Source organism: Lissotriton helveticus, chromosome 3_1, assembly GCF_964261635.1.
Source record: "Lissotriton helveticus chromosome 3_1, aLisHel1.1, whole genome shotgun sequence".
NCBI classification, from domain to species: Eukaryota; Metazoa; Chordata; class Amphibia; order Caudata; family Salamandridae; genus Lissotriton; species Lissotriton helveticus.
The window spans coordinates 838,976,679-839,003,185 of record NC_136061.1 but is presented as its reverse complement, the minus strand read 5'-3'; the positions used below and the strand labels follow the sequence as shown (position 1 = coordinate 839,003,185).

At 44.5% G+C, this 26,507-nt stretch overlaps 1 protein-coding gene across 1 annotated transcript in view; it reads left to right on the top strand.

Moving 5' to 3' along the window:
* The window catches only part of DLGAP3 (DLG associated protein 3), a 1,133,297-nt gene that overhangs the window by 763,575 nt on the left and 343,215 nt on the right, over positions 1-26,507 (top strand). The window contains exon 5 of the mRNA XM_078683771.1: positions 4,933-5,033. The gene's annotated coding sequence lies outside the window, so the exon portion shown is untranslated. The remainder of the gene's footprint in view (positions 1-4,932; positions 5,034-26,507) is intronic.

Genomic DNA, 26,507 nt, shown 5'->3' with positions numbered 1-26,507 from the left:
TAAATAAATTCACTGGCAACTAAATACATGTTTATTCAGAACTCAATCATGCTTCTTCTGATTGGTGTATGACAATGAAGGAAGAAGGGGAGATTGTTATTGTCCATGTTAAGAAAGCCCTGTCTGGATGTCACAGAGGGCGACACATGCAAGGAGCCCTGGGGGTCATGTTTTTACAAAGCGATTATTAGTCATTCCGAGACATTTTACAGGCCTCGGCGAGCTGCTGTAAATGACAGCGCTGGTGAGAGGAAATCAGGGCAATGGGACACCGAGGAAATAAGCAGTTAGCGCCGGGTACGGAGGGAATCCTCCGTCGCGTCTCTTCTCGCTTTGGCTTTTCTCTTTGCTGTCATCGCATCTTTCATCCTGCCTCCCTTCGTCTCTGGCTGCTGAAGCGGGAGTCCCACGGAAAAGGAAACAGCTCGTTATGAGCGGTGATTGCGGCTGACAGTTACATTCTTTGAAAAACATGAAAGGGGGCGCTTGGCTCGCGCGCGACCCACGCTAATGACGTGGATTCAACGCGAGGGTGGGGGAGACTGGGAGGCAGCGACGAGGAACGGTATGATAGGGCCTGATTGTGGCTTTGGGATCCGGACAAACAAGAGCTGTATCCCGCTCCCGTCAACAAGAGTTTGGTCAATTGATTGTGTCTAGGGAGCTGATTGCATTAGGCCCTGTTCATGGATGAGTACCATTGGATATGACTGTTATGGTTATATGTCGTTACCACGAATTCCGTTGCAACGCATGCCTTTTCCACGCATGCGTTACCACGGAATTCGTTTTCCCCTCATCTTCTTTGCCACGTCGTTCTTACGTCATAAAGAGGAAGCGGAAGTTTATTCCGCTTCCTCTCTTATGACACTGTTTTTTTCGGCACGGCGGGATCGTTTTTTTATGGGGGGGAGACCCCCCCCAACCCCCCTATTCAATCCTTCGTTTTTTTTTTTCGTGGTAAATACGATCGTTGAAGGCATACGCGTTGGAAAGACGTTTACGTGGTAAGTGCCTCGTTGTAAACGTTACGCGTAGTACTGCCTTCGTTGTTAATGATGTTTCCCGACTGTTATCAGCAATATTAGAACATTGGAATGTTGGGAGCTCCATTGAAAACATTGGAGTGCTCCGGGCTTCTAATGGCCAATGGCCAGTAGAAGCCCGGAACTCCAACATTCCAATGTTTAACAAAAGCCTCACGGAGCCAGAGGGTGTTCTGTGAGGCCTTTGTTTTATTTGTTAGAGCGTTCTGCCTTCTAGCGCTGGAATGTTCTAATAGCCTTGGAGCCCTCTGTAGAAAGCTCTACCGGCCACTAATGGTCCTCGCCTTCGGATCGGGCCTTTAACGTTGGATCGAGCCCTGAGGTTATAATGAGTCACCTCTGAGTAATCCTAGAGTCTACTCTATTCATCAAAGCTAAGATACCCTCTCATATCTTTGCATTGAAAGTTCTCAAAAGTTTGACTTTCCAATTTTATTGTTCATCAAATTAGAAAACTGTAACTTTCTCTGTAAGGAATCAATAGTTTCCATTCCCACTAGACCGAGGCTTTACTAGATTCAGGCACAAGCCATTTACAGAGGGCTGACCTTTGTCAACATATGAAGTCCGGAGAATGTGTTTGGACTGAATATTGAGTCCAAAATATCGTGTGGCCAAAATATTGTGGCAAGAACATCGAGAACAAGAAGATAGTGACAGTGAGTTCCTATGGGTATCAACGTTTTACTATACTTAGCTCCGCATGTATGTGCTTTGAAAATAAATATCTTTAAGGCACCTAGATGTGGAGTTAAGGATAGTAAATCTATACTTTTCTGACATGAAATTCTGTCCACACAATATTTTTGCCCTCGATATTCTGTCAGTGATCCCCGTAGTAAAAAAACAATATCACTACCTGTCAAGCAATACTGGCATTTCGCTGCCCTGTCCATGGAGCAAGCTAAATAAGACCCCCTGAATATCACCTGAATAAAATGACCAAATGTGAAGTCTCCGGGTAACTGAGATCAGCTAGGAAGTTCTTTCCGACTCTGGTTTTAGGCCTTCATGTCAAGAGCGCTGCCCTTCTGCAACTGCCTTCTGTGCAAGTGTGACACACAAACAGACTTCTGCCTTTTCAAGAAGGCCATGTATATTTATTTTTTCCAAAAGGTATTCCTCTTCACTTGTACTGCACTCTGTTGTTGTACACGTGAAGCTTCATATCAAGTGGTTAACACACTCTTTCAGCATCGGCTGGCCTTCCCTGGGCCAATAGACTTGAGTACCACAGAAGAGCGTGTCTCTGCACCTACCTAGTGTACACAGGTGAGTGCACTGCAGGCCACAGACCATGACAGGAACCTTCTCTTCCAAACAGGACAGTTATGAAATCAACAGGAATATGTTTAATCGATAATGTGGAGTTTTCAATGGTACTAATTCACCAAAGACTTGAAACAGATGCAAAGGGCCTTATAGCTGAGAAGTATGGGGTTAGGGGCTGAGCAGAGTGTAATAGATGGAAAATTCAGTATTTGTTTAGATTTTTTCTTGGGTCTTCTCCCCATCCCGATTAATATTGGCAGGTTTGGCATGACAAAATCTGCTAAGGGAAAACATTAAGAATGCGATCATTATTACTGCACAGCATGGACTGCGGATCCCTGGGAAAACTTACATTTGTCCACACTTTGGGATTGAACCCCCTGCTTGAAATCTGGGTCATAGTGTACTGAGCATTACTTCTTCAAATAAATACAATTTAACACTGGCACGACTGAGAATTAAGTAGTGTGCAGCGTACCTGGACATAGAACCATTAGTACATTATGTATTTACTGTGTTCATACATAGCGTGACATCCTCATAATGAACAAGGGGGAGCCTATTTGTAGTGTGATTCTAGTAATGCTCGAGTGCTGGTAGAGGCTGAGCTCAACATCCTCAGTTTTAGGGCAGAGTTACTTTAATACTTCCAAGAAAGGGACGTGAGAACGTTTTTATCCCAATGCTGCAAGGAATTAATTATTTTCCCGAAGTGTGACTACAATAGTGCCCATGCTTAATGTAATCACATTTTGAGAAATGCATATTGTGGGTCCGATTAGGATGGGGGACGGATTGCCACCGCCATGCAGGCGGTGGCGATCCGTCCGCAATCTGTGCCCGTCCGCCACCAATTTCCCCCCGCCATACTACAATGGCAGGGGGGACCGTGGCGGACAGAAACACCATCCGCCGCTTTTCCGCCCCTGACGCCTTGCGACGGGGCGGAAAAGGGTTCATATGGCTGGCGAGACACCGCCAGCCATATTACGATGGCCGGATGCAGATGCCTTTCCGTGTCGGCAATTCCGCCACGGAAAGGCATACGGGCTTTACTTTGGGGGCCTGTTGCGGGCTCCCAGGGTGAAGGGGGGGTGGGAGGTGCACATGGGGGTAACTATGGTACCCCCCTGCATTTCACAGTACAACATGGCAGGCACTGCGCGGTGCCTGTCATGTTGTGCTGTGAAACGTACAACATGCATTTTTTACATTGCGGCGGACGGTTCAGCACCGTCGGCCGCAATGTTAAAAATGCGGGATGCACCCGCCACTGTGGCGGGTGAATCCTAATTCAGGGCACGGTACCTCCGCCCTTGTGGTGGACGGTCCCTGCCCCAGACAGGATGGCGGACGGACAAAGTCCGTCCGCCATCCTAATCGACCCCTGTGTTTGGTTACAGTACCTACATTGCAAATGTAATGCACCCTAAGCGTAGTGAGGTTCCAAGCAGTATTTTTATGTTGCAACTTCGCTGTCGTGAGAAATTGTGCCTTTTAATGGCAGAAGAACTGCACTCTGATATGCTGCTGGACATTGCATTTAGATTTATGAGAGGGTAACTGAAGCACAGTAAAGTAATATGTTTTGTGGCTGCAGTGCAACTGCAGGATGGTTAAGTGCTTACACCCTCATTTTGTAGGGGCCAGTAATTCTGATTTGGGCACAAATTACCATTTGCACCAAGATGAACATTACAAATTTCACACTTTTTCACTTCACAAATTTAACAGGCAATTACAGGCTGAAATTGTGTGGGTGGAGATGAAAGAGAAATATTACAAGTTTTACAGTTCAGAATGGGGGAAATTGTAATATTAGACTGTTATGCCTCATTCTGGGGTGCACACCTTAGAAAGGCGGAGAAAATATCACAACCATTGATTAACGCTCATGGTGGTTTCAATATATGCTGAGGTAGTCTTTCCTACCTGAATAAATGGCCACTTGAAATGAAGACCTTTGCAAAGAAGCTGCTGGCAAATCACAGTGTATTCTAGTATTGCACAGTAGATATGCAAGATATGTACAGGGTAACCAAACAGTTATATAAACATTGAGCTGGATGGTGTATAAGCAGTGAACTGGCTGGATGCATGGATATAGAAGTGTGTTTGGGATAAGTGGGTTAATAGATGGATATGGAGGTGAATAAATGGATTGTGTATGTGTAGCATTTTATATTCTAGTAATCTCAAAGATTCTCCTCACTTTAATTGCAACTAACTTTTACAATACATTTTAATTTGTAACAGAACATTAGTACTTAAATGAAGAAACTAAATTAAACATTTGCTAACTCTCTTGCTTTTCAAACAATTTTTTGTAAGAAGATGAAATATTGGAAAATCTAGAAGTAGAAATATCCCCCATACAAAGTCTCATCCTCTGTCAATTTAATTGACTTTCCTTACTATGGAATTTGACCTCGAGGCGTGAAATGGACAAATTGCTTTTGATATGCCTCCTAAGCCTGTCTGTAATAACGCGAGATGACATACCTATAGTGATTATTTCCAAGTCCATAGAAGTAGATTTTCTCATATTATATAATTTGAGATTGCCTCTTCAACAGTGAATGATCATGAGCCACTTGTTATTCTCATTCTATAGGAGGATCCATATGTAAAAAATCCAGACAATGGGCAGATTATAACCGATGAGCCCAAGTATGACGGATCAATTTCTAAATCCAACAACAGAAGGGGTATGAAGTGAGTGACTATTTATGAAAAAGATAAGATCAAAGAAGTTCATGCTACAGTAGCTAAGATCAATAATAATTATAGTGCAGCTGCTCTTACAAATGCCTGCTAGGCCTTTGCCCCTTAGAATGCAAAACGTTTTTTATTACATTCATGGCACATTGCTCTTAAGCCTTCATAGCTTTTTTTCGCCAATCTAGTAGGTGGTCTATTTTTCCTGATTTTTGTGGTTTCAACCTATTTGCAGTATGTGGTAGAATCAGGTGTTAAACCTATGAGTGGTCCTAGAAATCTATACATTTCTGAAATGTAGACAAAATTCTGCATTCTGCAAGGGAGCGTTTGTGTAGATCCCAAATAGTTTTCTAAAAGAAAAAACATGATTAAAGTAAAAGAATTAATGAAAATAAGAAGGAAATATTAAGTATTGGTGACAACGTTTTAATCTGTAATATTTTAGCACAATACCTAATTTACAAAGCAATATACCGTTAGATTTGATCAGCCCTTCTGGTCAAGTGGCTATATAGGGTTTGTATATTCTCCAAAAACACACAATACCCGGAGCCAACAACTGAGCTGCAGCTCATAATCATTTTCCATTTTGCACTAATGACACAGTAATTCATATAGTAAAATGAGTGAAAAATAGGTATCTATGTAATGTGCACAACATACTGAGTTTAGAAACAGTGGTTATTTGTACACCTCTGAATTGGGACAACCATGCTGTCATGTGAGTAAGAGAGCATTTTGCAAAATGTTTTCTTACTTGCACACCAGCTTATATTTGGAGGCCGTAAATGCAGAGAAATCCAATTGGTAATAATCGTTTTCTACTATTTTGTGTTCCCAAATTCGACTTGAACAAAACAGTATGCCTTTTGTAGGGCTGAGCCTAGAGGCTGCTACACAGAACATCTCAAATCTCGACTTTGAGACATCACATTTCACTCAGCAAAATCAATGCTTTTATTACAATGTGGGTAGCTGAGGAATTTGGGCCTAGCTCAGCCGCCATCCAGGGTAAACTATCAAAGCTAGACATTTCTGAACCGCGACACCCAGGGGAGTGCAGAATGGTGCGAGTTGTATGGCTCCCATGATGTTGTTTTACCCAGAAGACCTTGCAAACTTCAAACTTTGGCAACAAAATTACCATTTTCGTCACGTTTCAAGAGAGAGAGAGCTCAGGAAACTATGGGTATCCACAAACTTCCTCCCTCTCTGACCTCCCATATACATAGCTATTGATAAAAATGGCACCCCACTGTGGGGCTCAACATAGCTTCCATGACACAAACACTCCAAAGTGAGACATACAGACATCCCATTTCAAGAATCAAAACCAACCCTTTTTGAGTGAGGCAGGGACCTTTGGAATTTGAGCCCTGGCTTGATTGCCACCCAGAGAAACCTATCAGGACCAGGCATTTCTGAAAACTGTACTCCCAGGGGAGGCCAGGGTGGTCTTTCATCATGCGCTGATGTCATGAAGTTATTCAGAAGCACTTGCAAACCTGAATCATTGCTATAAACACACATTGTCCTCATATTTCTATGAGAGAATGTTCTGGAATTTGTCGAGATCCACCACACAGCATTTCCACACTTGTCCCAATAAAAATGGCACCTCACCTGTGTTAGTGGTCCCAGCATCTGCACCACTGAATGCACTAAACCTCAATATGGACAGGTCAATTTTCTCCCTTCAAAACCAATCTTTTTTTGTGCAAAGTGGGTTGCTGTGGGTTTTTGGCCTGGGGGCATTCTTGCTGCAGAATTGATATCCTCCCCCACAGACATAACTGGATCCCTGGTGGGTTTTCTTCCCCCTCAGGAGCGGATGACCCCAAACAAAAGCTGATTTGCCCAAAGGGCTGTGGAAACCATACATAAACAGTTGCCCCCTCAGGGGGAGCTACTTTTAGCTGGAGGGCACTTCCCCTACATACAGATGATCAAAATTCCTGTATTATAGACAGTATCCTGCCCTTCCTCCTACCCCCTCTGGGCCACATCAGGCTCATAAAATGGACAATCTGCTCGGGGGGGGGAACTAAAAATAAATAGCTGTTCTCTTGGGGGGAATGATCCGTAGGTAAGAGGCCGGTCCTACATCAACAAAAGAATCCCATTGGTCCAGTGAGGCTTTCCTGCTGCGGGATCGATGTACCACCGGGCTTTCGTAACAAGAATGCACAAAAGAGAGACACACCTGGGGAAAGCAAAAACACTTACCTTTCCTCCACTGTGTCTCTTCATTTTTAATTACTCCCCAGTGAGCAGATTTTACCATCCTACTGGAGAGGTGCCAGAAGTAAGATGGCTTCTAATGCATCACTGAGCTGTATCAGGACAATCTGCGCCGTGCGCATGCTGATATCATGATCTCACCAAGGAGGGTCTGGAGTGGGAGCAAATGTGCTTACAATGCCAACCCCATTTGGTACAAGTGGGGCGGGGCATTGAATGGCCGATTTTAGAGAAAAAGGTGAGGACTACTGACCAGGTTTTTAGGTTTCTCCTTCTACTCTGGAAAGTCGTCCGTCTTGGAAATGTATGACTCTATGTTGCGGTTGTTGACCGAAAGTTGGCTTTTGACACAGTAAACCATTCTATCTTATCGGAAATAGTTGAAAAGTCTGATGTCCCAAACGACATCTCGTAACTAATTAGATTTCTTTATTCCAATAAAAATGCTTCTGTTAGATATGATGGTTCAGGTAAAACCACTTCTTGCTTTCCTTTTAAAGCAGGAGTCCAACAGGCAGGATTGTGGTGCAGATCCTTTCTTTTTGTGTTTTTTTTTTGGGACAAAGTACAATACCATCCCTCATGTTGTACTTATGATGCACCCTCCTTCAGTGGGGAAAATGCCAGGTACGGATGACACTTTGGTTTCAACTAAAACTGCATGAGATCTTCAAAATATATTACAACGTTTTTCGGACTACTTCAGGTTAAAGGACGTTGAAATTAACGTTAATATTATTGATTTTCAATCTTCAAAAGAGATACAACAAGTCATCAATTTAGGTGGGACTGTCTTAGAGAAAGCGCATGAATTTATAGAGATGCGTCTCTCTGATACACTCAGTCGGTCCAATTTAAAAGAAAAGAATAGAATCATTTTGAAATACAGTTGTACGGCCATTCTTGAGTTGGCCAGGTTCCTTGGTTCTGATGCAATTTCTCCACTAATTGAAATTTACAGAGTTTGGACACAAACAGCCACCCTGTATGGTGCTGACTTATGCAGTATCTCCAGACTTCAGCGGCTCACTGGGTCAGAAAGTATTTTTTATTAAATTACTACTTAAACTACCTAAAAGCACTCCAGATGTGCCAGTCTTTCTGGAATTTGGCTTGCAATCGATTGGCACACTTGCTAATTTAAGACCTCTGATTTTGTGGTGCCGCCTTTGAACTATAAAGGCCTTAAACTGTTATCGTGTAGTTTAGCCAACATTTTTTCTTTAAAATCCACTGCATCACTTCCATGGCTAACATATTTCGAACAGGGTTTGCGCAAAATAGGTTTCACCCACTTCTCATCTAATCCAGAAAAAATAATAGGTGTATATTGGTCAAAAATAGACCTACAGAGATTGCATGGCTGTAATAATGGCATGTTGAAATATATCGTCTGGAACATAAATCTATACCTATATTTAATTTTTCCCTTGACGAGATACTTCAAATCCAGGCTGAAATCTTGTTTTTACAGTCCAGGATTGGCATATTGCCTGTGGAGCTTTTGCTGCTGGCGAGAAAGACCTCAAAAATTCGAAACGGTGCCATTATTATGTTAACACAAAAGAGACTCTTTTGCATTCTGCCCATTATACCATACATTCAAGAACTACGTTTAGACATCTAGGAGTAAGACACCATGTATACATGTTATAACTTACTTCTGCATTACCAGCAGTTATTTCAGCCTGGAGAAATAGTAAAAACTAGTGGGTTCTTGTGCAATGTCTTTGTATGTGTAAATCGTGTATTCAAAAACTTGACTTGCATTTTTGCTGATAATGGACCAATGACATCACCTTTAGTATTATTAGCATTGTTTGGTGTCAAGAGTTTCTTATTGGCTTTGATCATCTGTGACATAAATTATCATTTCCTTTCATTTTGTTTTCTCTGTCAGCTTAGAGAAAAGCATCCTTCCTCAGATTTTGTGTAGTTACTTATTGTGTATTTATGTATTTCTTTATTTGTATTTCCATTTTAACTGTAAATATTCTAACAGGCTGTTTTTTATTTTCATACTATTCCGTGGGTTAAATACCCACATTAAACATGTTGCTAATAATGATGAACAAACAAAAGCACCTAGTGAGGCCTAGAAAAGCCCCTAGTGATACCAGCTAGTGCTCGAAGTTGGATGCAAAGTTATTTGTCATAAGGCCCGTCTGTATTTCCATTTTTTAACATTTGTAGCTTTTTGCAATCCGTATTCTTTTGTAGCTAGTAAATTAGGTGAATAATTAGGTTTAGTTTCCCCGTCATGGTTCTTTTGAGATCCCCTGCAAAAATAGTTGTGCTCCCACTTGTGGCATTGTTCCTATGATGCCCCAGAATGACAGAAGGGGCAATCATAAAGCCGTGCCTAGTATATATTCTTTACCCTCTATTTGTTTTGGTGGAAACATTGGCATTCCATGTTTTTTAATTTTTTAGCCTAAACGTCTACATGATAGTTTGATACAGAGGTTTGGTGCTTATTTCCCCTTGGCCTTTTAACAATGGGCACGCTGTGCTGGAAAAGGAATCGCGACTAAGCCCTTTACTACGATGCCGTTCGGAAGAGCGTCTGAACGACATTGTTGCGATAATTGGACAGTCCAACAAGGAGTCGGAGGTCCCATCCGCCTAAGGACGCGACTGTCAGTGCGGCAGTTGGAAGCCTGCCCTTTATTATAGCGGCTTGTGCTGGCGATAGGAAAAGGGCTGCAGCACAAGCCTCAATGATAAATGGCATGTAAACAAACCTCCATGCACCTTGTAGAAAGCACCACATGGTGCCTGGCACAAGGTGGATGGATGTTTGGGGGGCAACAGGTGCCCCCAGGCCTCATAGCCGAAGCCGCAGAGGGATGGGGGCCCTGCTGGGGGGCCCCAAAGTCCATTTCCAACAGCCTTTCTAAGGCAGTTGGACCGCCATAGAAAGCCTGTATGAAAGGAACATCTTAATCTCTGCAGGACCTGTGCAAGCACCACCCCATTGTAAGGTACTACTATCTGACCACTGCCAAGACGGGCTCCTTGAGCCCGTCGGAAAAGCAGCGGTTGGTCCCTCTGTCTCCTGCCTCCGACAACCGCATCATAATGCAGCAGTCGGACTGCATAGCTACATGTCTGTCGGACTGCCAATGACTTGCTGTCGGCTACAGTTTGACCGACATCATAATGAGGGCCTATGTTGTAGAGACATAGTTTTAGAGCTATCAGACAAAATTCCACTTGCTTTTATATCAGTGCTAATATTTGAAGAAGTAACTCGTGCATGGATATGCTTTAGACAATACCAAGCTGCAATAGTTATTTGTACCTATCAGAAAATGTGCTGATACTTGTTTTTCATGGTGCCAATTCACTTATAAAATCTCCAAAGAAATAAAGTAAAGTTGAACATACATATCCGCAATTCGCTACTAAAGGTCCACACTACAAGCAGTTGAACCATTCCACTCCATCAAATGTTCTCCGATCCGAATTCAGTTCCTGCCCCTCCTGAAGTGGAGATTCTAACCATATCAGACATCCCAATTGGGCCAGACATCACTAATCAATTTGGCTATAGTATCAGAAAACTAGATGCTAGTTGATTTGGTGGTGGTGCCGCACTTCCATCCTGGGTGTCCGCAAGTGGGCATATATGAATAAGAGCCAAACAGGCACGACTCTTCTCGCAGGCAGACCGCTCCCCACACTGCTGCACGGTTCTGCCTGCATTGTTTTTGCCTAATCTTGTATTTTTTCCCTGTGCCTAATTTTCTTTCTTGCCCAGTCTTTTTTTTCCCCCTGTGCCTAACTTGCTTTTATTCCCATGCCTGTACTTGCTTTATTGCCCAGACTTGTTTTAATTCCCTTGTGCCTGTACTTGCTTTTTTGCCCAGACTTGTTTTTATTCTCCTGTGCCTGTACTTGTTTTCCTGCCCAGACTGGCCCATCTCCCTTTTCCCGTTACCGGCAAAGGTCATTGAGAAGACCGTCAATGAACAACTGACCCGCTACCTCGAGGAGAACAACATCCTGGACCCTTCCCAGTCCGGGTTCCGCAGCATCTACAGCATCGAGACAGCCCTCATCGCCGCCACCGATGACATCGAGTCCCTGCTGAACAACGGAGAAACGGGGGCCCTCATCCTCCTGGACCTGTCAGCCGCCCTCGACACGGTCTGCCACCACCCACTCCGAACACGCCTCCACAACGCCAGGATCCAAGAGAAGGCCCTGGACTGGACAACCTCCTTCCTCCTTCCTCCTTCCGGCATAAGACAGAGCGTCCGCCTTCCCCCCTTCTGCTCCGAAGCCACCGAGATCATCTGTGGCGTACCCCAGGGCTCATCCCTCAGCCCAACTCAGTCTAACATCTACATGGCACCGCTCGCAGACATCACCCACCGGCACGACCTCAACATCATCTCCTATGCTGATGACACCCAGCTGATCCTCTCCCTCACCAAGGACCCCCACACCGCCAAAACCAACCTTCACAAAGGAATGAAGGCCGTCGCTGAATGGATGAGGAACAGCCGACTGAAGCTGAACTTGGACAAGACAGAGGTCCTCATCCTCGGATCCACCCCTTCGGCCTGGGATGACTCCTGGTGGCCGACTGCACTGGGAACCGCTCCAACACCCACCGACCACGCACGCAACCTAGGGGTCATCCTCGACTCCACCCTCTCCATGACTAAACGAGTCAACGCCGTCTCCTCCTCCTGCTTCACCACCCTCCGCATGCTCCACAGAATCTACAAGTAGATCCCCACTGAAACGAGAAGAATGGTCACCCAGGCCCTCGTCAGCAGCACGTTGGACTATGGAAACGCCCTCTACACAGGAGCCTCAGCCAAACTCCTGCGACGGCTCCAACGCATCCAGAACGCCTCTGCACGCCTGATCCTCGACATCCCTTGCCGCAGCCACATCACACCCCACCTGAGAGGCCTGCACTGGCTCCCGGTCAACAAGAGGATAACCTTCAAGCTCCTCACCCACGCACACAAGGCACTCCACAGCACCGAACCAACGTACCTCAATAAACGACTCAGCTTCTACACCCCCACCCGCCAGTTCCGCTCTGCCGACCTCACCCTAGCCTCAGTCCCCCGCTTCCGAAGAGCGACCTCCGGTGGCAGATCGTTCTCCCACCTTGCTGCCAAGACCTGAAACACCCTCCCTATCCACCTACAGCAGACCCAAGACCTGCTGACCTTCAGAAAACTCCTCAAGACCTGGCTTTTTGAGCAGTATCAGCATTCCCCGCCCCAGCGCCTTGAGACCCTCACGGGTGAGTAGTGTGAGAAGTTGGCCTGATATATGATGCTCACTAATTCTAGTGATCACCTTGTATCAGTCCAAACAACCCCTTATGGTGATTGGTTGTAAGTCAACCTTATAGACCAGCTATCCTAGTAGCGTGGACAAAAGCAGTCTTTAGGCTAAACTCTTTTGGCATGTGAAGCCAGCTGTTTTACCACAATATAACCCCTTGAATACCAGATGAAAGGACACCACACAGGTTGTTATGAAAATAAACAATATATTTATTATTAACAACACCTCTGAACTCTTTATGAGGTCAGAGGGCTAAGCACATGACAATACTACAAAAGAAATACGAGTTCGCACAATATTTACACGAGTGCCTTAGGGGCACGACAAACCATATACTCAAAACAATGGAATGTGAGGAAAGAAAGTACTGTAAGGGGATCCAGAGACTGGAGGATCGCTGGGACTATGCTACAAACTAGGTAAGTAAGGAGCAGGAGGCCCATGGAACAGTGGGAACTCTCACGCGGGATGCGTACCAACGTCTATGGATCTTACAATTTAGAAAGTTACGGATTCCGGACGAACCCGGCTGGATGGAGGGAAAACAACAGTGGACCTGGACACTAGGGTAGTGTACACAGACTTCAGCACCTAGAAGCTTTATTTACCTAACCCACAGGTTGCGGGTGCATAGGGCCGAAGTAGTGTCGGGTTTGCTGCGTTGATCCCGGTGATGCCTGAAACAAAGAGTTGCTGGCAGGCAGCCAGATGGAGGAGTCCGGTGGTTCCAAGGATGGAACTGGGAAGAAGTAAGTCCTGAAAAGGAAGGGGACAGAGTCTTGGTCACTAGCCAGTGACAGTGCTGGAACCAGGAGGGAACCAGATGCTGTCGCCGCGTTCAGGTGAAGGAGGGGTCGCTTCTCTCTGTAGCTGCGCGGACCAGGAGCTGCTCTTCACAACCAGACTAGAGGCACGAGCTGTCCCACGTAGTCTGCTGCTGTTGGCGGTGTCGGATCGTCGATCTGGACAACAGGCCTTGGCTAATGCAAGCCACGCGGTGGAACAAAGATGGCGTCTGGTGTAGACCAGGAGGGTCCAAGGTGCTTTTATTTCACAAGGAAGCAAGGGCCAGTCTGGGGGACCAGACTAGCAGTGTTGAAATCTTCAGGTCGTTGTCTCAGAGGTCACTAGCCAGCCGGCAAGTGACCAGACAACAGGAAAGGCAGCACCAGGCAAAAGGGCCCCACGCAGATCACGGGGATGCTGGGGGGCTGGTCTCTGGTGCAGGAGCTGCTTCGGTGTGGGGCTTCTCAGTCCCCAATGCACTCACTCGAGGAACCCTCGGTGGTTGTGCTGGAAGCGCTGTGCAGGTTTCTTCAAGATGGCCGTCTCCACGTTGCTCGTCGCACCCACGGGTCCCAGCTGTGCTGTGGATGTGGGTAGAGGTCAGAGAGGTCTGGAGGTCTGGGTCTTGTTGAGCTGGGTTGTCGGATTCCGGGAAGGAAGGACTTGCAGCAAACCGCACAGGAGCTTGATGGTGCCTGCGGAGCAGGATGGTCACTCCCTGACCATAGGGGAGATTCTTCAGTCTTCTGATGTTCAGGAGGTCGAAGGTCAAGAGTTCTTCGTGGAAGTTGTCAAGATTAATCTAACTAGGAATGGAACCAGCTCCTACCTTTATTCGGCTAAAGGGGGCTGCACTACGACTAGGTCCCTCCCCTGGGTGGGACCAGGAAGGGGGGTGGTTACACCCCCTATCCTTTGTCCGGTTTCCCGCCAGGGCTGGGGCTGGAGTGCCCCAGCAACTGGTTGGAACCGGTGTATGCACAGGGCACCTTGTGTGCCCCAGGCATGTCTCATTCCTTTCAGCCTTGGCCTACCTAATACACAAAATCCTGTCTGGGGTGGTGCTAGCACCTCCCAAGGCAGGAAACCCTTTGTCCGAGCCTCCCTTGCTGGAAGGACTCCCAGCAGCAGGAGGTCAGACTTGTGTCTGTGGTGGCAGCATCCATTTTGTGATGCTGAGGCTTGAGTTAACTTTAACCTGGGTTCACAGTTACATACATGTCGTGTCCCTCTAGAAGGGTGGAATGCTACCCCCGTCGCCAGAATTGGCGAGGGGGTAGTATTCCAATTCGTATGACACCTTACTCGACATGTTTTGATAATGCTATACCAGAGTTAGCATTTAACCGCGAGGATTATAATGCACTTAAGAGTATATGGTATAGCGTTATCATGGAACAGCTATTAGGACTTGGTTCCGCAAGCTGCAAACGGGCTCAGCTCATGCCAGAGCACCATCTTACATAATTCCAAGCACTCTGCCTTCAGGATTGCTAAGGCCTGCCATAGGAGTGACTGATAGGAATATATGTGTCCATTTTAGGGTTAGATATAGGTATACTATATCTATAGCAAAGGGTGCTTACACCACCTTGCCCCAGCTGTCCTGCAGCCAGTTGTGTCAGATTTAGATGGCCAGCCAGGGGTGGCATAATACATGCTTCAGCCCCTGGTAGGCCCTGGGTACACCTATGCCCTGGATACCTAAGGTATACTGTACAGGGACTGATAAGGTGGCCCAGTACCAATTGGTAAATGCACCTAAGGTACATGGTTGTAATTTTAGAGAGAGAACAGCTAGGCTGTGGGTCTGATTAGCAGGCCCACAGCCAGGGAAAGTCGTAAACCAGTGAAACAAAAAGCAAAAATCTGGGGTGGCCATGGGATTGCAGACCCCACTCTCCTACAAGTAGTGCGCTTTACAAATGATATAATTGATTGATTGATTGAACTCCATCGCTCCACGTAGCTCGGTTTTTCCCACCTGTGGTCAATCCTGGTCACAGCACCTTTGCTCTGGTGTAACTCATAGGTTTGAACATAGCAAAGCTAGACCCACATGATAGACTAGAACCCATGTTCATCCTTCTTTGAGAATCAGGTGACATCAGGCACACCCCTATGACAATCAAGCCCTTCCCATTGCTATTAAATCATAGCGAGATATGTTAAAACAGAACCAAAAAGCTTTGATTCCGTTCAAAAAGAGATTATCCTGTTGTTTGAAAACTGGAACCTGTGAACAACTTTTTCACTCGAAGAAATTGTAAGAAAAGTTTAGCTTTTTGTCTTCAATATCATCAAAACATATTTGTTTTATTTTTTATCAAACTACAGTTGAACATCCTCACAGGCATTGGGTTCTTTAATGCAGTTTTACATTTCTTATCTTCTGTACGCCAGTCAGGATAAAAACGCATGCCTTTCGCTTATCTTGGAGATTCAATTCAATGTATTCACCAAGCAGTTTAGCAAAGGACGGTTCTGAATGAAAATAGCAGTTCTTCCTACTCGATAACCTGTTTCTAAAAATGGCAATGTAGCGCACATCTTGAACTGAATTGTCCTTATGGACCTCGTTGTAACATCTGCACTGTTACCAGGAGGGAATACTGTCTGGGGAAATAGTGACGTTGCGGGATATATATTTTTCTCTGGTCTGAGACTATCAGCTCAGTCTTAGTTCTGCAGGTCATAATGGGGGATAAAACAGTAACACCATACTTTTTCCCTATTCTGAGCTGTACAATTCAGAATATTGCATTTTATGTCCCTGCACAATTCCACCAGGCTTTACCGGATAGAATTTGAGGAGGGAAGAACTGCCGGGTCTGTGTAGTTTTTATTGGTGAATTTGCTGTTATCCCTATTCTTATGGAAAGGTAAATTTCAGTTCGAGTCAGGACTAACACAGCTCTTGGAATGAGGTTCTCTATGCTCAAATAATGGACGATAGCATCAATGTAGCTAACAGCACTCTTTGTTATCAACCGCTAAAATAATATGATGATCCAGCCATATTGATGTGTCTTAGGGATACAAGCTTTTGGAGAATATGAGGAGACAGAATAGACATCAGAGAAATCATTATGTCATGTGATATATAGTATGGGAAAAATATTGCAGCCTCCAAATCTTCTATATCATCAAGGTGTTCAATTTCTAACAATTAATCTGTATATCTCCAAGTGTACGTACGTTGATGATATAACGGAAGGCAATATAGTGGCTTCAATATGTTTGTAGACTGAAATTGTAAACCTCAATACAGTGACATATACGTGTATGCTAGGCCTGGGCAGAGCTCGCGGGGTTTCACTCTGCGGAATTCCGTAGTTGACGAAAAACTTTAATGAAATCCCCTTGGCTGCAGAGGGTCATTGGGGGCCAAACTTGCTTATTGTTGCCACAAGTAAGTCCCCCACAACCAGATTGCTGGGATGTCATTGGAGGCTTCACCCCCTTTCTCAACCACTCTACAAAGGGGCCACCTGCCACACTACTGATTGGGGTTGAAGTCCCCTTTGCTGCTGAGGGTTATTTGGGGTCCAAGAACCCCTATTGTTGCCACAGGTAAGTCCCTGAAAACAGGATTGCTCAGACGTTATTGGAGGTTCCGCCCCTTTTCTCAACCACTCTGCAAATGGGCCTCCTAGTACACTACTGGTTGGGAGAGGAAGTCCCCTTGGCTGCTGAGGGCCGTTGGGGGCCAAGAACCCCTATAATCGCCACAAGAAAGTCCCCCACAGCGGGATTGCTGAGACATCAGAAGAGGCCTCGCCCCCTTTCTCAACCAGTTTGCAAAGGGGTACTCCTGGCACACTAGTGGTTGGAGATGAAGTCTCCATGGCTGCTGAGTATTGTTGGGGGCCAAGAACCCCTATTGTTGCCACAGGTAAGTCCCTGACAGCAGGATTGATCAGACAGTATTGGAGGCTCTGCCCCTTTTCTCAACCGTGCTGCAAATGGGACTCCTGGTGCACTACTGGTTGGGAGAGGAAGTCCCCTTGGCTGCTGAGGGCCGTTGGGTGCCAAGAACCCCTATTGTTGCCACAAGTAAATCACCCAGAGCGGGATTGCTGAGACTAGGGGTGAGCGCACAGGTAAAAGCTGCTCCGCCGGTGAGTTGGCAGAGTTTTTGCGCAGTCCACATTCCAAGCAGGGCATGGATTGGCAAAACTTCGCAAACTCCACCCACGAGCGGAGTTTATCACTCACCCCTACTGAATACATAATGAGCAGGAAATACGCCTAAGATGAAGGGGTTGAACCCAACTTGAGCAGAAGATTCATGTGAAATCACATAAGGTTACTGTTAAGGTTGGAAGTTAGCAAAGACCTTTTGATTTTACCAAAATAATATGCATAATCTACTTACTTTAAAGGGCTTTCAGCCAGCTCTCCTCACCCATTTCACTGTTGTTGTGTCATACCCATTTTGCTTCCACCCACTACAGCATACAGCATGGGTCAGCGGGTCAGCCTACTTATGCTTCTGGTTAATGTCACTTTGAGTGACTTCATTTTGTTGTTTTACAAGGTGCACATCCCAGTGGCGGCTCCTCCGCTAAGGCAGAGAAGCATCACCCCACTGCTTTCTGCAGTGAAAAAAATGGAAAAATAAAATGATAATAACATCATCATTTTATTTGTTCCTGCTGTTGTGTCTTGGCGGGGTGGGTCTGCTCTGAGACACCTGAATTTTTGGCTTCCCCTCTCGGGCCGGCCAAACATTTATGTGCTCTTTGCATGTTCTCCACCCAGGCTGCATTACAGCCTGGGTGTAGAACATGCCCAGGCTCCCATTCCCTGGCTGAGTGCTGCACCACGGGTCTCAGACCAATCACAACACTGCATTGCAGCTTTGTGATTTGCTATGGGGAGCCTGGGAGCCCAGGTGCTTCCTGTTTGCAGAGAAGAAGCCATTAAGAGGACAGAGAAGTGATGACTGGCCAGTTGGCCAGTCGGCCAACAGGTAAGTGATCATTTGTTCTTTTTGTAACCATTCCACCCACTTTCCCCCTCCCTGCCCTACTGTGGCTTCCCGGGAGCAATTGCCATTGGCACATCTGCACACAAGGAGTCCCTTTTAATCAACGTGTTTCCTTGTGTGATCGCATTATGCATTTAAAGTGAACCCTGTGCACATTCCAGCTTTATCGGTTCCTGTCTCCTTCTAATACTGTAGCAAATTCCTTTTGAAGTGGACTGATGCTATTTCACAGCATACCATATTGTGTTCCCGGACTCAGTTTCACCAATGGTTCTTTGATAAACTTTGCCCAGAAAGAAAGCCAAACTTTATGGTGTTTGATTTTCAGCACACTTGTAACAGTTTTATTTAACTATTGACTGGGTGTAATTTTGGTTTTAGTATCTGGTATTTTAACGGGAGAATCCTCTTTCCTTCTTTATTGCTTACCTTTTTTATTTCCTTCTTTTCTTGTTTCTGCCTTCCCTTTTTTTACTTTCTTTCTTTTTCTCCTTTGTCTCCCATTTATACTTTTTTTTCTCTCCTTCTTTCTTTCCTCCTTTGCTTCTTTTTGGATTATTTCCTTCTTTTTTATTATTTCTTTCTCTTTTGAGACCCCTTCCTTCTTAACATCTTGTATTCTTTTTTGTCTACTTTCTTTTTTCTTTTCTTCTTTCCTTTCCATTTGTACACATTTATTTTCCACCTTCTTTCCTTCTTACTTCCTTTCTTTTTGCCTCCTTTCTTTTTTTACCTCCTTTTCTTTTCTCTTTTTTTGCTTTCTGCCCTTCTGCCCTTCCGTCTTTCTTTCTTGTTTTCTTTCCTTTCCTTTCCTTTCCTTTTTGCTTCTTTCCTTTGCTGTTTCTCCCCCTTCTTTCTTTCATTCTTTCCTTCTTTGTTTTATCTTCTGTCATTCATTCATTCCTTCTTTGTATTACCTTTTTTCTTTTTCTTTTGCCTTTCTTTCTCTCTCTCTCTTTCTTTCTTTCCTTCTTTCTTTCTATTTTGCCTTTCTTTCTTTCTCTCTCTCTTTCTTTCTTTCTTTCTTTCGTCTTTCTTCCTTTCTTGTCTTTGCTTCTTTAATTCTATTTTGCCTTTGCTTGCTTCTTTCTTTGAAGAGCAGACTAAAGCTACATGTCTTGCGTCATTTGAGTGACACATGTGACTGGGTCTGGTGACTTAGTGGACTAATATATTCACTGTTGGGACATGTGTTTAGCCTCATGGTCACAGGTCCAAATCTGGGTGGGTCCACTCAGGCTTTCATCCTTTTGCGGTTGATTAAATGAGTACCATTGACTTGGGTAACAATAAACATCTGTTATTTAGCGGCAAGAGGATCTTCTGGGAGAACATCCACTAAACAGATACACATGTTATGCTATGTTACCTTGACCTGGCACCAGCTTCAGACGTTGTGGTGCTATCAAGTGATTGGAAAGCAACATGTTGGCCTGGTATGAAGCTATTTAATCAAATACATAAATGCATTTTTGTATTAGACAAGTTGATAGTTTCCCAATTGTTTAATAAATAGCAGACAGGTCTGAAATTATACTTCATTAAACAATAAAGAAAACAATATGCAACAAAAAGCTAAGTAAATATAAGGGGTATGCAAAGTTGTCAGATGTGCAATGTCGAAAAATTAGAGGCCCAAGCAGATAAAAGTGGAGAGATAAAAATGAGCTATGTACATCAGTGAGAAAAAGTTCTCGCCACCACTCAGGGCTGCTCAAGACAACCGTCGCTTGATGGCTAAGCACTAGGGATTCCCACCCCAGACGTCCCTCTCGACGGGTCAGGCTGTCTGCTGCTGATGAATCACCGGTGCATTGTTGCAGAGCAGCAGATATTTACTCACTGCTGCTTACTGATAAGAAAATCGCCGAGTGGCAGCTTGTTAAACACTCTCACTGCCAAATAATGCCCCTACTCCATGGAGCTGGAAGTCCATCATTTTTGGATGGGGCGTCTCGTGGTTGGGAAGAAGTTACATTTTTCTCACTTTTGAGATTTGTGAATTTTTTCGACTTTGCCCTACTTTGCGAGTTAACTCTACCAAAATACATCATGGTTTTGTCTGAAATGGCAGAGCTATGAACGGTACCTGGTTCGTACCATGAGCTACTCAATAACAGTGCATTTATATTGTCTGTGACATTGTTCTTGCACTGAAAGCAAAGCCCACTCTATTTGATCCGGAATGATGAATTGTTTTTGAAAAGGTAAACAATAACCAATTTACTGTTCAAAGTAGCGTGTAAAAATGTAAAGACACTAATTGTGTACTGACAGCTTTAACGGTGTGCTGCTTTTACATGAAACAGACCTGCTCACAATGAAGGCAGCATGGGATAATGGCTGTCTGCTAAGAGAATTAGCATGACTAAAAAAGGTAATTACATTCATCTTAAAACAACTTTCACACAAGGTTGATTTCCTTGTCAAAGTAAACAGTTTTCTTCATAATCAATGAATTAGCTATATGGAACTTAACTTCACCATCTGTGACGTGCTTGCATAGGTCCCATGCTAAGGTGCTATTCACAAAATGGAGAAGAAAGGATGGCTCTGTGGCAGGCATGCCCACTAAAGGTCTGTGACTGGTCCAAGTGAGGCTAGCCGATACTGGAAAGCAAGCAATACATGCAGCTAACTGACCCCACACAACATCAGTGAGGACAATCCACCAGTGTAGATTTCCATAGTGAGAGCCAATAACCAGAAGTTGAAAATCAAAGGTAATGGGAACACACCGAGCATGAGAAAGAGAGTTCTGACAAGTAGTGTCACCATACAGAGACTATGAATTCACAGTACACCACGAAAGACTTAGGGGCCAATTACAATGTCGGACGGACTTGAGTCCGTCCGACAGCGTTTGGGAACTGGGACCGAACAACCGCCTGCCGTCGGTCCCACTCCAGGAATTAGGATGTGTCTGAACACTGTTTCGTTGCACTCCAATTCTTTACCACGAGGTCATACATTCAAAATGGAATTCATGCTCTCATGGTAAAGAGCTGAGGTGCAGTTCTTCCCTGCACCCTGTGGCAGGCACCTCAAGGTCCCTGTCAGCAGGTGCCTGGTATCAACATCTGGAAGCCTTGCAACCATGGGGGCCCTGCTGGGGGCCCCCAATGTAGGATTCAACAGCCTTTTTGTGTCGGAAAGGCCAGCACAGAAAGGCTGTGGGAATCTGCCATCGAAATCCCTCGGGCGAAAAGAGCCGCTTGAGGGATTACTGGCCTCTTTCCGAATGGCAGACCGGCTCTTCGAGCCCATTGTAAGCCATTCGGAAATCGTGTCTGGATTAATTTTCGACCAACTCCATTGAAATGGGTCGGTCGGAATTTAATCCAAACAGAGATTACAATGCCGTTTGTATAAGAGTGGTAATATATGCAGATATAAGTTGTATTTATTAAACTTAGGCTTTCAAGTGTTTCTGCACTTTAAGCTAATGTATTTTTTTATTATTATTTTGTTTTTGTTATTTAATAGAAATTGTAGATAAATGGTTATGATAAAAAATTTCTTTTTTAATACACATACACCAAATGCGATGCAGTGTGTGCAACGAAATTCGTTTTATTTATTTTTATGTTTACTTACCTTTTAAAGTTCGTAATCCATACATTACAACCCCCCCACCCTGCCCCTCCCCCCCCCCACGTCACCGCCTGGCCGGAACTCCCACTACCGGCCGCGGCTGAGTCACAGGCAGGTAAAACAGCAGATTGTAAGCTACAGAGCCTACAAAGCAACAGATAAATGTAAGCAGTCGCAGGCAGGTAAAACAGCAGGTTTAAGCTACAAAGCCCACAAAGAGACAGGGAAATTTGAGCAGTCACAGGCAGGTAAAACAGCAGATTGCAAGCTTCAGAGCCAACAAAGCAACGGATAAATGTAAGCAGTCACGGGCAGGTAAACCAGCGGTTTGTAGGCTACAAAGGCCACAAAACAACAGGTAAATTTAAATAGTCACAGGCAGGTAAAACAGTAGATTTTAAACTACAAAGCCCACAAAACAACAAGTTAATTTAGCAGTGACAGGCAAAGGAAAAGCACTTTTAAAGTTTCAGGAATTAACAGCACAAAGTCTGTCTTCTTACCACCTTCTTATCTTTTGTTTACTTAGGTGTTGGGCACAGGGAACATAGTATTCCATGGTATTAAAGTATAGTATTAAATGGGAACATACATTTTAGAAGACATTTCCTATAAAGAGGATTACATATACCCGGAGGCACAGAATAATATCTTGGCACATCAGCTTGTTGTCACATAATAGAGCTTATTTGGTAATCTAATACAACAAAGTTATTGTTTGAGAAAATGTATAGCAGTGGGGCATCAATTTTCATTTTGATGTTTTTCTCTTGTCTTTGTTATGGTTTGATTTCTTCGTTTTCTTTAGGGCATATCTGGCCACCAGTTATTGGATTGCTGAGAGTATTTGTGCAATCTGGTAACAAGAAACTATTGTTCACGTCACCACTAACTCTTTATTGTCTTTAAAAACAGAGAAAACTTTTTTTTATTGACTGTGGAAAGAGTGGGAGTAAACATTTACTTGATTTGGTAGTTACCGAAAAACAGCGCTTGATAATCGCCTGTTAAAACTGAATACATTGTTCATGGCACTAGATGACCGCCCAAAAATAAATAAAAATTAATTCTTCTTTATATTAAATGTCCAACCCACTCTCAAGAAACAATGTTTCCTTTGATGTGCCCCTTCCAATTTGAAGAACAATGTTATTTTGTACGTTTGGAAAGATATAGGTCAGTTGAATGCTACGGTGGTGGAACTATCCCAAGTATAATTTTTGCACGTTAACAGCATAGCATCACAGAGATGCTTGCCGTATTGGAAACATCATACAAACATCTCGGGCATGATTCTCAAAGTCTTTTTGTGCATTCCATTTACCTGTTTAGAAACGTAATATTGGAAACAATATTTGGTAAGCGATATTTAGGACACAATATTTGTGTCACAAGTTATTTTTGTAACTGGCATTCAGACACACTGATATGAGGCTGTACTTCTCACCTTAGGTTTGTGCATAAGCTCTCCTGCCAGTAGTCTGGATAGACAGCAAAACACACTCAAAGGTGGCCCTACTCCAGTGGTCCCCCATTAGGAGACACTCTTCTTTTAAGACACTATGCATTACTCACTGGGCCATCTAAGAAAAGGTCCACCCTACATCCAAGTATAGCTGCAGATATTTCACAGGAGAGAAGCTTTCTCTCTAGTCCAGTTGACCAGACCTTGTTTGAAGAAAAAAAACTCATCATTGAAACATCCATCTCAAACAAGCAGCAAAGCTATGGAATTCTCTTCTGGCAAAGACTAGAAACATACAAGACCACCCAAAATTCATGAAGGCAGCATAGCCTTGGCTCCCAAGACGAGCCTACAATGAGCAGAATGTAGCACCCGCTAGCAGTAGGAAGTGGCGCACAACACGGACGGCAGGATCTCACCCATCTGAAACTGGAGCAAATCAATCTGGATGTTAGATAGCACCCAGATGTACAGCATACGTATAGTCTTTGTCATGTATGGGTGACACTTATCACATAGTCCGCACTGCATTGGCATACATAGGCCTATCCTTAGAGGATTGTGCTTTCTATGCTTCCTGTCTCTCTCTCCTTCCACCTCCTCATATATGACATTGACTCAGCTCCCATATAGGCCACACTGTACTCATGCACTTCCTCTACATCATCGTGCATGCAATACATGCTTAAGTGCTTTGTGACTCTCAACAAACCTTTACTCACGGAGGTCACATGACACACTCACTCCCCCAACGAACCATCGCCAAAGTGTAGCATGTTACCCTCCTACAAATGTTCTTCGGTATCTCGTCAAGTGTAGGAAGGACTACGTAGATACAAGTGCAGATCACTGCGAGTCCCCGCACACTTCACTCCCATGTACCGGCTTCATTTCAGCGGCATTGCACAGGAATCATCCCTCCCTCTTGGACCGCTGTACTAAGACCCAGTTCCTAAAGTGTTAAATCCATTTTTCGTCTCAATTAGCAGCTTCCTTGCGCAGACCATTGAATTACAAGGTTCTGCATGACATTCTGCAAAGTGCACCATCCATCCTGCCTAGAGAAAGGCAGTTAATGTTTTCTGAAATTTGCTGCTTCCCCAGAAGATAGAGTTCCCTGGTTCTACCGCTGTTCCATTTGTCTTGAGCTTGCATTCGCGTTTCAGTGCACGTTCCTGCCGACAGTTTACCCCCAGATGCACCAGCTAAATATGCAAACAAGGCTGCTAACGAAGACTGTTAATTAGCTAAGCTATGCTGGAGAATAAGCAATTTCCTCATTTACAATCCAAGCAAAGGTGACTCTCTGACAGTCTGCAGTGAGGGGAGGAATGAGAAAGTGCGTTGAAGCTGGAAGGGGATGCATGTCCTCCATAGTGGGATCAGAGACGATTGAATGCTTAACCCATGGGCAAGTGATGCCTCCGAAGGGCACAACCACAGAGACCGCTCATGACCTGGCAAGGGCAAGAAGGAGACCTGCATAGCAGATCCCTCCCTGAAGCAAACCACGTTCAGAAAAATATTACCCTTGGAATCAGCCGTCAGAGATCCCCTGATGTTGGAACAGTCTACAGAGAGTCAATGTTGTGCTCTGACTCCTGACATGTATGGATGGAACTTGTATTTCATCATGAGTGTTCTTTGAATGTAAACACATTGTGGAATGTGTTTTCTGTCTATACATTTACAGGCAGTGGCAACTGGTAACATCTGAAAGTGGTGAAGTGTAAACGTTTGGGTGGGTGTCCTGTGGCGAGTGAGCGTAGCGAGCGAACTTGATCATCTTAATGGACTTCAGTGGGGTTCTCCCCCCGGGAAAACTTTGAAAAAGAAGTGGGCAAATGGAGCATTTTCATGCAAATTTGAGAAAGCATGAAGGTTTATAGAGCAATTGTGAAAGTGTAGACTTAAAATATTGAAACACACAAAATATTTGTGAAAGTGTTCTCCAAATGCGCTACTACACTCTTACCACTTTTATGCTGAAGGGTGTAGGCTGTTGCAAATTTGCAATACTTGTTCTTTGTGCACTGCTACCATTGTATTTGTCTCAATCTCTATGACTTCAGTCAGTCATCACCTTTGATAACAACGCCTATACTCTCAAAATTGTTCCAGCACCACTGCAGCTTTCAATCATGGCAGGCCAGGTCAATAAAACCTCACCCAGTGCCTGCCCAGTGCCCACACACTTCCTCATTCTAGAACTGGGCCTTTTAGCAACTTCTTCACCATAACAATCTTAATATGATCATTTGTAAGAATTTATAGTGATATAACTTATGTGATGCAGACAACAATGCATGTAGTATCTCACGTCACAGTCTGTCACTGTGTCCTGCAGCTCAAGCTAGCTAGCAGTTGCACTGCACACTCAAAGCTACATGTCTGCTAATCCATGGAATCTGTGAAAACCTGGGAAAGGGGATGGCTCTTGCAAGCTGCTTCTAAGACAGGCTTGAGCACTTCCTTTACTCTCATCAACTGCCACTTCAACATTCCCCCAGAGAGCATGAAGCTGCCACATGGTAAGATTCCACATCAACACTCTATCATGAAGTACTCCAGTAAGGTTACTAGGTAAACCAATGTCACTAGGAGAGCAGTGAGCCAGTTCTGAATGTTCTTTTAAATTTTAACATCTATGCATGCTGGGAGTTGTGGTTCTAGTTCTCTTCATTTGATCCAATCTAACTTCAACACCTTCCAGAAATGATTGGTAAAAGAAAAGACCAGCAGGTTTGGGGTTTACACAGTATTAGAACATTGGAATGTTGGGAGCTCCATTGAAAACAATGAAGTGCTCTGGGCTTATAATGGCTGGTATAAGCCTGGAGCTCCAACATTCCAATGTTTCTTTGTTCACAGCTCTGGCTGTGAACAAAGGCTTCAGGGAGCCTGAGGGGATTCCAATCCCCTCGCCCTCCCATAAGGCTTTGTTCTTTTTTTTTGGAACATTCTGCCCTCTAGGTGCAGACTGTTCTAATAGCCTTATAGCTCTTCGTAGCTGGGCTTTACCGGCTATTAAAGTCCCTCTCCCTTGTTAAAGGCCCTCGCCTTCGGCTCG